Raw genomic sequence first — 13,486 nt, 5'->3', positions numbered from 1 at the left:
TATACACTATCGCAAAGTAAAAATAAACGAGAGATAGCAACTACAGGCAATAATTAGTAAATATCAGAATAATTTACTATTACTAATCATTAGAAAACGCCTTATGTAGCCACTAGATCCGCCCTTCACAGTAAAAAAAGAAAGAAAAAGAAACGTACAGTTTCTCAGGTTGCTTGAAACCACCACAGTGGCTATCGCGTTCCGCTGCTGAGCAAGAGTTCACGAGCTCGACTCTCAGACACGGCGACCGCGTTCTGATGGGACTGGGGCTTAGGGCCCCAAATGAGGAAAGCTAATCCAAACGGCTCTACTACGACATCTCGAAAAACAACCGTTATGCCGTTTTCAAATGATTTGATATTTAGCTCGCTTGGGCCGCATGGAACACCGACTACGCAAAAGTACCATTTTCAATCAACTAGCCCAAGAACAAGTCACGTTACACAAAAGTTCAACGCCTTTCCGAGGAGCCTAAAGCTCTTGCTCCACGTCGCCTTTCATGTTTGGTGCTCCTGTTGCTACCGCCTGCACTACCTGCTTGTTATTTAAGAGGAAGCTTTAGCTCGGACCCAAGTCCGACTCGGCCCAATCAAATACATGTGAAGTGAAGTGAAGTAAAGTGAAGTTTATTCTTCTTTTCAAGGAAAGGGGGGACCGGGACAAAAGGCGGTAAAGCCTGACGAGGCCCCGGTACCCACAGAGTTGGCAGTAATAGTCTAAAGGCAAAAAAAAAAATGCACATAGAAGGCGCGACAAATATGTGAAACATGTGAACACATGTAAAACGCAAAAACCTTTTTCTGAGATAGCCCCAAGACCGATTTTAATGAAATTTGTTGCATTTGAGAGAGAAAGTTAAATTGTAGTGACTGTTGCGAGCAGAATTTTGATTTAGGGTCTGAATTTTGTTAGAGGAATTTTCAAACATAGGAAGTTCTTAAAAAAGCACGAAGTTTTCGAATTCATAACTCTGCATAAAAAACAGATATAGCGGTGCTGTAAACGGCGTCCATTCGATCGTTGAAAGCGGACAAATTCGATGTGTCGTTTTATATCTTACATGAATTTGTAACGTTGTGTACAAGAGTTCCGCAAAATCTGTATTTCCATATTATTACATTTTTTGACATTCATTTGTAACATATAAATTTTGCCCGCTGTAGATGTACTATTAGATACAATTCACAGAACTGCGGTATCATTTTTGTTTGCTGAGGTACAGAGTTGTAAACTTGATAGTTTCGTTTTCTGAAAATATTGATTTTTGCCAATTTTTAATAAAAAAGTTGACCTAAACAAAAATTCGAAACCAACAGTCGCTAGAGTTTAAGTTTTCCTTTGAAACGCAACAAACCTCGCCATATTTGGTGCAGTGGTTGCCGAGAAAAATGAATTCTACGTTTGCATGTAGGTATGCAGTAGCACCCGAGCTATAGCTTCCTCTTCAGCTCTGAGCGCAAAACACCGACCATCCTTCTAGTACGGTTTTTGCCACTTAACATGGGTTGTGGGGAAGTTACCAATGCCGTGCCTTAAAGTATAAGCAGAGGGCTGCGGCTAGGCGCCCCTGCTTGTCGGTCGGTTGAGCTCGCCGCTCTCTGTCGCAGCCCGTCGACACCGTCCGGCCTCGTACATGTGTGACACTGCTCCCCCAAAAGAAAGAAAAGTAACAGGCAGGGCGTTCACGCAGACGGGTGGATCTCAAGAAGCGCAATAGCGCTTGCATTGCCTTCTGTTGCGACGTTGAGTCTCATCAATGCTGTAGGACTTTTCCTCGCTACAGAGGCTTGTCATCCAACAGGTAGAGCACGATGGAAAAAAATTGTCTCTACATACTGCACTGCGAGCACTGACACAGAAGATGACGCATTGCTTCCTCGTCGCTGCAACGGCCACAGGCTGCGATGTCTGCCGTCCCTATGCGAAACACACAGACATTGCTAAAAGTGAAGCCCATCCATAGCTTACATAGAAGGGTCGCGTTTCTTCGGGGATGTCTTGCTGGAAGTCGAGTGCGTAAGGTAGGAACCCGGGAGTAATCTTATTTAATAACTATGAGCATAATTATCATATTTATTCTTTTCTCTCTTTTTGTCCTCTTTGAAATCCCTATTTCTCGCACTGCAGTGCCAGCTATCGAACCGGAAACTGGCATCTGGTTAACTTCCCTGCCCTTCCTCTCTCAGCAGTAAAGTTGAGCTTTAATGTGGAAATTTCATGCATTTTTTATTTAAAACACTGTATGATATGCAAATGGGGTTTGCACACATAGTTTAGGCTCCTCAGCGGACACACTGTGAGCGAGAAGTTAGTATGAATGTACAGAATCAACTAAATCTAATCATCTTGTTTTTTTTTTGTTTTTTTTTTTCATTTATGGTGTGCATGCTCGTCGGAAACGGGCAGAGCGAAGTATCCTTGCAGACACTTTTCCTTCTTTTTTTTTTTGTTTTTAAAGATTGTGTTCCGCAATATTCATCCCAACATTTCTCACTCAGCGCGGCTATTTTCGCACTCCGAGGCAGGAAGTTGAACACGAAAGTGCTCACAGGAGTGCCGACCGGAATGACGATGTTCGTTGCGTCTTCCTCTCTGTTTTTCACCAGGGGAGAGCGACAGATTAACTTATCAACATCACTCTGCTGTCAAACTGACGTGAAACGCACCGCGATCTGCGTCAATCTAGGGCGCTTTTTTGGGCCGGCATTGCCGCCTCGGAATACTCTAATTGACGCTCTAATCTAAACACTCTAATCGAAAAGTTTATGGATCTATTTCCCGAAAAACGACGTCTGGAGAAAAATAAGTTGTACTGGGGCGAAGGAAGCCAACCTATCAAGGAAACTTAGTCACTACTACACCTCTTGTTAATTTTTATATTGTTTGAAATATAATTTCCATATATGTGTTGTCTTTTTTTTACTTTCACCATTGGTTTGATCATGCATTTTTCTTTTATTTGTTTTAGTAAACTGAGCTTTAAGCCACTGCTTAATAAATATAACCTTCGTTAGCTCTGGTTATCTTTCAGTATAAATTCAAAACAATGTGCCCAACTTTGCATCCTTTTGCAGCAGCAGCTTGCCCCGTTTTAGTGTTCTGTGAAAGGGCAGCGTTCGTAAGCATTACCGCGGCCGCTGTGACATTTAAATATGTAAATCCGGCCAAGCCAAGGCCATTGACCTTCCGAGGCTAGCGCTCAGTCAACTGTGCGCAGACGGGATGGTGGGTTGATCGAATCGCTAAAGGGATTTAATGCTTCGCAGTGCTCATAGGCGCTACGCTTAAACTTGGCATGGTCGTTCGCTCTTTCTGCAATTGTATTGGTGACACTGGCGGCTGATATACGCAAAATACTGGCGAGCAGTCTTAATGTTTATGCTTCCGCTCTTTAGGTGGCAGCATGGTGACTACAAAACTTTCTGCAAGTTGAGCGAAATGTTGTGAAATAAAAAGTAAAGTAAGTGTAAACGGTTTCAAAGGGCAGCGATTGGTGATCTGCGGTGGCCGAACGCTTTTGTGAGATAATGAAGCTGGACCAAACAAGCCCAGGCAACGTGCTTCAAATCTGCATAGTTTTGGCCAAGGTGAGCACTGACAATGCCTGCTACATGCACGGGTGAAGCCCATGCACACAAACACGCATTTATTTATTAATTTATTTATAAAGCTGCTATACACTCGCTCTGCAACACGTTGTAATAGCGCTTGGCGCTTTCAGCACCATTCATCTCGGCAGCACTCCAGCTAGCCTCATCGTTCACCGCAACTAACGTCTGAACACTCTGAAGGAGTGCATTTTCAAACTATTTACCGGCCGCATGGCGTGCGGTGTTACCAAGTGTAATGTAATGAAGAGAAAATGAGACATGCACCCAATAGTAGCAATTGCTACAAAGGAAACCCACACGGGTTCCTCGAAAGAAAAGCCTCGCAGTTGAAGAAAAATTCGTCCTGGGCCGGGACTCGAACCCGGGACCACTGCCTTTCCGTAGCAGCCGCTCTGCCATCTGAGCTAACCAGGCGGCTAGCAGATGGCAGGGCGAAGTCAAATTTGTCAACAACTGGAAGCAAAGGCAAGAGTTTGACGTAATAGTTTTGCGGAAATCCACAAGGCGGAGCGAAGTAATTATTGAAGGGAAAATGAGACGTTCACCCAATAGTAGCAATTGCCACAAACCCATACGGGTTCCCTTCTATTAGGGTCCACGAAGCTTTTCTTTCGAGGAACCCGTATGGGTTTATTCCATAGATATTCCATAGATATTCTGAGGTTACTAATAAAATAATTACCGCTTTTAGCCTAATATTCCTCGTGAAGTAAGTTAATAGTGTTTGAAATGCGTTGAAGAAATAGTATTTATCTGGCTTTGTATGTGGTATCGAATACCGGAAGGTGTTGTGACCACATAGCGAAAGTATCTTGGCTTCTCTTAGCACTTGTGAGCTTGTTTTTCAAGCGTAGCTCAAAAATGTTCGCTGGAAAGATGGCTGATCCTTGAGCGTTCAAAATGAAGTACTTTAGCTCCACTCAATAAATTTCTAACAAAGCAGGACAACAAGTGTACCATAAAGTCCCCTGTAGAGATCACAGATAGGCCCAGGTGATTGAGCCTGTGTGTAAGAAAAGGAAAAAGCAGATTGCCGTAAAGACCTAAATCAAACTCTGACAACTAAATACCACTCTTCCCAAATCCTTGAAATGAAAAGACGTTTACACGGTTAATATGTGGGAGGCCTAAAGTGAGCTGGAAGAATAGTGAGAAAATTTATGACTCTAAAAGATTCGTTTTGATCTTGTGTGTTTTCGATAATAACAGTAATAACAGCTTTCCCATTTGCGCAACATCCATGACTATTCGAAGAAATTTACTGAATTCAGTGTTCTTAGGGGTGATCATTGATCGAGACCTTAGCGGGAATACACATATGGCCTACCCGAAGAAACGCCTAACGGCCATTTCACACCTCTTCAAATTTCTTGGGGGGAAAACGTGTGGTGCGTCAGTACACGCGATGTTACAGTTCCACATGACGTTGTTTCTCGGATATCTGAGGTACAGCTTACCTGTACTGAGCAATACCTGCAGAAGTAACACCCGCACAATCGAAAGTGCACAGGCGCAGGCACTCATGGTTTGTCTTGGATTGCCGCACTTCACAACAGCGGAGACAATTATGTTAGCTCAAAATTACTCAGTCACAATTCATATGACATTGTAAGTGCTGAGAGGCACGTTGCTGAGAGGCATCAGGCACGTTGCCCGCGCCCCTTTCCACCACCTCGCCGCGCTACGGAAATACCGGCCCAGTGCGTCTTTTGCCAACAGATATCGGTGTACCGTGACTGCCTCCCTAGAAATTGCACACCTGCCGAGAGGCTCCTTGCACCTCTTTGGCGTTTGGCTCGCCCACAAGTTCAACTCTCAGTACCGCGGAGTCAAACGAAAGCAGAACTTTTGTCGCCAGCTCTCAACCAGCTATCTCTACCCATGCTGCACGAGACATACAAGGACCATCTCCAGAATTACGCTGATGGCTCGAAAACTGTGGACAGATCTACAGAAGCTGTTATCTTTCCCGAAAAAGCCGTGACCATTCAGTTTAAAACATCTCACCGGACAAAGACGACTACTGCGGAGCTTGCTGTACTTAGCAGCGCAATTCGCATGATCCATGAAGACCTACCTCAAAGATGGAGTATATTCACCGACTCGAAGGCAGCCCTGCATTGTTAGCTGTCCGCTCTACGTCGTGGACAACAAGAACAACTTGTGCTATAAATAAGGCGGTTATGTCACCACCTAGCAGAGAAAGGACATGAAATCACTTTTCAGTGGCTCCCGGGCCACTGCGACATCAAGGGCAACGAACACGTCGATGAAGCTGCTAGTAGGTCTCACGCGATGAAGCTGCTAGTAGGTCTCACGAAGATGCCGTGAAGGAACCCACCCCTCTCTGAAGAACTGACGCAGCAGCAAACCTTCGCATACTAGCGCGTAATGCCACACGATCCATGTGGAACACGCCAGCTTTCGGACATATTCGACTGTACCTCCTGGACCCATCCCTCCGACTACGCATTCCATCTGGACTACACCGAATCGAGACAACTGTTCACTGCCGACTATGACAAGGAGTGTCTTTCACGAAGGCATTTTCTTGCCGCATCCAAATGACTGACAGTGCTGCCAGGGATAGTTACGGCAGCAAGGAAACAATCGAACATATCATCTGTCATCGTCCTCACTACAGCTTTTGCTGTAGGGTTTTTGCTACAGGGTTTTTGCATTTCCCTACCATCGGGAAGCGGCCGCCGTGGCCGGGATTCGATCGTGCACCCTCGGGTTTCGCAGCGCAACGTCAAATCCACCATGCCACCATGGCGGGTAAAAAGCAGCTATGCCTGCCTTCTAAATTTTTTTTCAAACAAAGGCAAGAACTCCACATGCAGCTTCTGTGCGCGCCAGTTGTGATCGTAGGTTGTAGTTGTTGTCTACTGGCGAACTGGATGTTTTCCAAATACAATAGTGTTTTTTTCTTCTATTTTAGGCAGTACAGATATCTTATATTAAAAAAAGAACTATAACCATGAGACACCTGTCGTCTTCGCAACGGCAAGGCGGAAATACTTTGCCGCTGCTTAAAGCACTACGCAAAGACTAATTAACAAATATTTGTTAATTCACTGTTTCATTAAAAAGTTGAGGGCAGTACTTTATATCAAAAACTTGTACGACGGCACAATTTATAGCGTAGCCATTATTTAGAAATCTGAAGAAGCGCACGTAATTTGAGACATTTCTCATCGCAATTGAAGGTCGAACCCCCTCAATATTGAGACTCAGTGTGTCCCGTTGCGTATCTTATACGGCAACGCCACGTAAGGAAGTGCGAGGCGAAGTTTGAATTCGGTAACTCCTCAACCGACACATAGCCGCACATGCTTCCCAGGCAGGGCGTCTCGTATATATAAGTAGCTGCCACGATTAGCCCCGAGATATTCAGTTCCAAACTTCCTCGCGCTTATCGTCACAGGACGTTTCGGTCTGCTATACGATGGCGGGGCCGCCTTTTCTGCGCTCCCGCGACTTTCGGTGTTGTTATTGCCTCGATTTACTGTTAATTGAAATTTGATTATAAATATGTCAAATTACGTGCGCTTTCCTGGATTTCTAAAAATGGGTGTACCATAAACTGTGACGCCCTACAAGTGTTCCGTATGAAACGCTGCGCTCAAGTTACTAATAAAGAAGTTGATTAACGCATTCTTGTTAATTACTATTTTCAGAGTAGCTTAAACCACGGTGCAGTATTTCCGTTTTGCCGCAGAGCTCGTACGTGAAAACGACAGTTGTCTCATGGTCATAGCTTTTATTATGTATATAAAAAATCCTGTATTGGTCAACACAGCTTACAAGTAGAGAACCGTAGAAGGCGTCTTTCTTCTGCGAATGCGACAACCGGAGTTCTCCCTCATGTTCTTGCAAACACTAGGTCTGTATGCATAAACATTAATAGACTGTGTAATGATGCCTGGAATTAAGTACTGCATGCCTTCGCGCTCTGAATAGCCTAGATCACGAAAACCATGCGTGTTTCAGCTTATATCGGAACAAGGGGGATTAAGGATGAGGTCGAGTACTCAAGCTCGGGCAGCGCAGCGTCATTACTGATCCGTCAGAAATGTATGTGCGACCATGTTCCAGCACTTAAGCCCGTCGGGCGGCAAGCCGAGCGCCTAATGAGGCCGCCGTGAAAGCAAAAACATGGGCCGTTCATTTCTTTCTTCGCTCATGCTCTTGCTCCTTCATTTGTGTCCCAGCGATGCGACACGTACCAACAATCCTTTCCGTATGCACTATTTATGGTCTTATTCCGTTTATCCACTCACTCATACTCAGGCGCTAGCGTTCGACTTAGTACTTATTCCACAACAAAGCGGCTATTTTTGTATGGAAGAAAAAGTGGGCTTCCTAGGGGAACGTCCTTGTGTTTATAGTATACCTAATTTGAAGCGTTTTTGCACTTTCGTTGTTCACCAAAAGATATAAGCAATTTTTTTTGGCAGCTTGTTGAAGTTCAGAGCAAAGTATGAAGTTGGCAGCGTATGAAATTTAGAGCAATGTAATCCTTTCTGTGGAAAAAGTGTACACGAAAAGGTATCACTTTCCGTTTATAGGTTATGAAAACAGTGCACCCAAATAAATACAACCAACAATGTCGAGACTTCGGAGCACGGGTAAACAGGGCCAAGCGAAGGAACTGAGAAGACGATCTCGCCTTGCAATGCCTATTGTTATCCAGGCCCAGCACGATGCTTTCATAGAAGCAGGCGGAAAGCGGGTCGCTATAAGGCTCAGTTGCCTGGTTTGGCTGTGTACTTGACTGCCGTAGGATTTTCGTGGCTCCGTTTGTGGCCACTGCCCAAAGGTGAAAAAAAAGCAATCGAAAGTCATCAGCTAGAGACGCATTCTTAGAGTGACGGCATCCCTATGGCGGGAAGCGTCCGACAAAAACAACACACTAGTGCCCGCGGCACTTGTTACTATGCTGCAGTAGACGTGTAGATGGTGCATCGTGACCTCGGCGAAGTGTTTACTCTCTACATATAGAGCACTCTGTCCAGTATTGCTGCCACTGGATGCTAAGGATTGTCGCCGATGCCCGCCTTGGCAGGCAGATACGAGAGCTAATGTTTCCTTGTACACTGCTCGTGTTTCAATGGCGTAGACCGTGTACAGCACCATACCCACAAGCGCCACCATATTTGGTCACGTGACAGCGCCCGTCATTGAGCGCCTACTGGTCGGCGCTTGCTCATTTGTTTACACTGGCCACGGCGGCGGCAAGGATGGCTCTGACAGCCGCTGTTTCTCAACCACGGTGAGCAGTGAGTGGGTAGACAACATAAGACTTTGCCCAAAGCTGCAGAATAAGTGTAAGAATACCTTTCGTTTATCCGGTCTGTCTACACTACAATCTCATCCTGTTCAAGCTTACTGGCTAAATGCTGTGATTGTAGAAGCCTGATGTTTGGTTTAACCCTTTTTATGGGAGTCATTACCGCGGCAGACTTCTGCGATGATAACGGCCGTGAACCTGTTTTTAACTGTGTGTGCAACAACTTCGTTCGGCAATAGGCGTGTGTGTGCGCGCAAAAAATGCCTGTTTGCGATCCGCTCCCACCATGGCGGTCGGTTCCTGCCGGGCCATTTTTGTCACCAGCGCTGATCAGATAACTGAGAAATGGTTTCGCTATTACTTTCAGCGAAGATGAAAATGTATAGGCGTACGCGTGGACAAAAATGTTGCAAATACCCGAGTGGTCGCTCGCCTGCTTTTTCATTCCTGGCGCGGAAAGAAAAGCCACAATGCCCGCCTATTCTGACACGTCTGAATTTGATACTTTCCGTTTTCTCACATTTTGCGCCCCTTTCCCCCTTCCCCGGTACAAAGTAGCAAACCGGATATAGCCTCTGGTTAACCTCCCTGTCCTTCCTTTGTCTTTACCTCACTTTATTTTTCTTCGCTGCTATGGAAAGTGAAGTTGCTCGAGCATGTCAGTCACGCTTGCGTGGGGAGGACGTAGCTCGGACTTGCATGCTTATCTTGGTTCAACATTTCCTGATATTTAGTCCAGCTCTGGCGGTAGCATTGTGTTGTTTCTGCAGGTGGTGTTAGCCTGTGAGTCATTGCTAGTAATTGGCTATCCAGCGCTGGCGGTTGAGCTTGTTGTGTTCGCCTTGCGGAAGGTCTGCATGACGAACAGCCATAAACACGGTGACTCCTTGCGCAGCTGAGGCGAATGCAGCCCGAACACAGTATCATCGCGCATTTTCAAGTCTCTGTCACTGCCCGTGCAGTACAGAGCCCGCCTTCCCTTTACTCTTCCACATTTTAAGATAGATAGTAGTATTAGCGATGTCCGACCTCTTGACGGAACGCTGCTGGAGCAGCAGGCGACCGCTGATGCCTGCTTGCTCCCGATTCAGAAGGCGTTCAATGGCGGCGCGCCTGTGGCGGCTCCTGGAGGACGGTGCACAGACTGCTCGCTGTAAAATTGTTATACATTTGGCGTTGTCTTGCGGTGCTATCACGGTAATGCTCGCACTGAATCTCCTAGGGATGCCTGTTATGCTCGTTATGCAGTGATGCTTGTAGATATCAGCGTCACTCTAGGTCTTCATGATGACCAGTTATTACTTCAAATAGCTTTCATTGGCAGTACAGTCAAACTAGGGAAGGCATACTCCTGCATAAAATGCAAGCTTCCGTTTTTAGGATTTACTCCATGCCAATAACCCTGCCTTATGTCAAGGCCTGTAAGGCTGTGCTTATGCTTTAGCCGTGCCGATTCATATTGTTGTTTCCTTGATATAGTGCTGCAAACTTTCCAGGCGCCTTTAATATACTACTCGTTCATAATGTGAAAGTGAAGCAAAAGAGGAGAGCAGCGGCAGCCGCAGAAGACGGCGAGTGACATCACTTTCGATTGCTCAGAATGCAGTGCTTTTGGAGGTTAGTACTATTCTTTCATTGTATATCTGCGCTACAATTCTTTTGTTCAAAATGTGGTATCACAAGACCAAATGCCCACCTCCGCCAGTTTGCTGTACTTAACTACAACAGCAGCAACAAATCCAGGCCCGAGCTGTTTTCCATCTTAGCCGGTGCTGTAGCTATTGTAGATATTGTAAATACATAAGAGGAATAGTACTTTAATCATCTAACAATATGAAAGGACCTTGGACATCTATACACACGTAATTCTCCACAAAATAGCGGCAGAACAACTTCCTATTTGAGGCATGAATCGACAATGTTTGACTCAAATGTAGGCCTCACTAAAGTAATTTTGCAACTATGGCCAAGAATCGAACTCTAGATGCATAGATGGAACAGAATACCACAGGGCTGTTGTCCTTCCCACTCGGCAAAAGCACACACTTGAACATAAAAAAAGGGGGGCTCCCATTGTATTTGGGTCGGATGTGGCTGTACCCGTACTGTACTGGAAATCGAAGACTAGAGCTTGCATTTGTTTGTAAACGCTGAAGTGCTGTGGGCACGAACCATCCAACAAATAATATCGGCTCTATTCTTTCAAAGTTTCATTCCCGTCTGACTGGCTTAATTATTTGAGAATAATTTCAAGTGACTTATTGAGCATCGCTTCGAATTACACTAGATATAGATTATTTCTCGTAACCATTTTTATTCAGGTCTTTCTAATATTTTGAGAAGATGGCAGCAACCCTACCCCTTTCATCAAACTTCGCCCGTATAGGCTTTTATTGCAATCCAACTTGAGGTGCTCCTGCAAGCTGCAGACATAAATTTTACACGCTTTTGGTAGACGCGGGAAGTGATCCTTGTTAGGTTAACAACGTCACTTGAACCATAGCACTAGTGCAAAATGCCAAGCTCTTCTCTAAGGAGCAACATCCAACATTCTTCCTCTGAAATAACGTCCCTTTCTTCTTTTCTCGCCTTCTCTGGTCAAACATGACAGCGCATGAGAGTAGGTAAGCAAGAATGCGTGCAACATACCCTCGTTAAATATTGTTTCCAACACCTGACATGTAATTAAGCAGGTTCAATAAGTATTCTGCCTATCACGGTGCCGACGTGGACGCGGCCCGCCTCGATCTGAAAAGACCGGACTTCAGGACTCTAATAAAATTTCGTGAATGAATGAATGAATGAATGAATGAATGAATGAATGAATGAATGAATGAATGAATGAATGAATGAATGAATGAATGAATGAATGAATGAATCACTCTGCTGCAAGCCTGGTCAGAGCATTCCCTGACCTTTTTATACCACGTGATGAAACGAATACGTGGAGTATACGAGTACTCTGCGGTGCTCATGAGACCTTCTTCTAGTTATAGTTGACAGCAAAGAGCAACGAAACTCTAAAACAAGGGCAAAAGAGTCAACAGGGCAGTGCGCATGAGGTCGCAGTGTGTTCATTTTGCAGAATAGTCATATGTGAGAACAGCCAGAATGCTACCAGCGAGAGGAGCGAAGTCGATTCTATACTGTGCGTCGATTGCACGCCGGCTTCGCAGTTTCTGAAATCGCTCTCGGGCTCAGGAAATAAAGCAACATGTGATAGGAGTCTGCACCGCGCAGCGTGACGTGCCGGCAATGTCTCCTTCATAAGACGACAACCATCACATGCACCGCCCCTCGTACGTGAGAAGGACGAAAATTGAGAACACACGCAGAAGTGCCGAAGGAGTTCTCGGGTGTTGGACGGCTATAGGCAACAGCGTTTCCTTCGGGTCAAACAAGATAGTGTCCACCACGCTGCGCCGAGGGTAAGATTACTCGCGAGCTCTCCATAGTCTCCACCGAGCCATGGCGCTATCTTTACGAGCAGCAGCATAGACGAAAGCGGCAGCAACTGGCTAACGTTCTCTCATTTTCGTTTTTCTGTCCGTTTCGCCTCTCCTCCCAAACGCATACTAATGGCGGCTCTTTTACGGCCTACCGAAGCGCATTGTGCAAACATGCAAGCCAGCGGAGCGAAAACAACAGACAATGCCGACTTGTTTTTCTGCGTACTTGGCACATGTGACAATGAAGAGAGCATTCAACCTAAGAGTGCCTGGACGGTGGAGCACTATTGACCGACATCGACCTTTCTGCAACAGTGCGACCGCAGTGTCAAAGTGAGCAGAGTGAGAACAAAGGCTGCTATAGTACAGGATTACAGCAGTGGGGCCACAGACAAGCGGGCGAGTGACAAAAGTGGAGCTGTCGGTTCAGTTTCATCGCTTAGGGAAAATAGCACAGAATTCTTTCGCCTAGCTGTCCATAATGACCATAACAACAACAAAAGAACCAAAACAACGAGTATCAAAGATACACGTATTGCGGTCTTTGCTGACAGTCCTCTTGTGCTACGGCATAAGTAAGGAAAAGAAAATGTAATGAAGACTCCTGCGAATGAAGCAGCCGCATGCATGGGAAAGTAGGTGGCATAGGGTCTCGGTCTTCGAGTTCATCTATGTTATAACTACAGTATATAGTTTGGTTGGACGAATTGGTAACGTTAAAGAGATTATTTTGTCCACCTGTCATTGCCTGGTTGTAGAATTATTTGCCTTGTCTAGCCGAAACTGCTTATAGTTTCAGGGAACTGAAATGTGCAAGCAGAATCATAGCTATGTTAACTGAAAATGAGTATCCTCTATAACAGCCTGCACGGAAGCAGGGAGAATATGGGTTGCAAATGTAAGAGAAAAAGAAATGAGAGCACAGGAGAGCTTGTAGCACATAATTTCGCACAGTTTCCTCGTATGTCCCAGCAGTGTCCAGTCACTTGTTGCAAACAACCCAGGGTGTTATTTAACAGGGCCACTTCTTATACTGGCAGAGTGACGTCACATACGACAGCGCCCAATTGGCATGACATAAGGTATACCCCAATCATAAGCTGTCATTTGTCTTTGCGGCACACTCCTCCGAT

This window comes from Dermacentor andersoni, chromosome 5 (assembly GCF_023375885.2).
Source record: "Dermacentor andersoni chromosome 5, qqDerAnde1_hic_scaffold, whole genome shotgun sequence".
NCBI lineage: Eukaryota > Metazoa > Arthropoda > Arachnida > Ixodida > Ixodidae > Dermacentor > Dermacentor andersoni.
The sequence above is the reverse complement of the archived record's forward strand: the minus strand, read 5'-3'. Positions refer to the sequence as shown.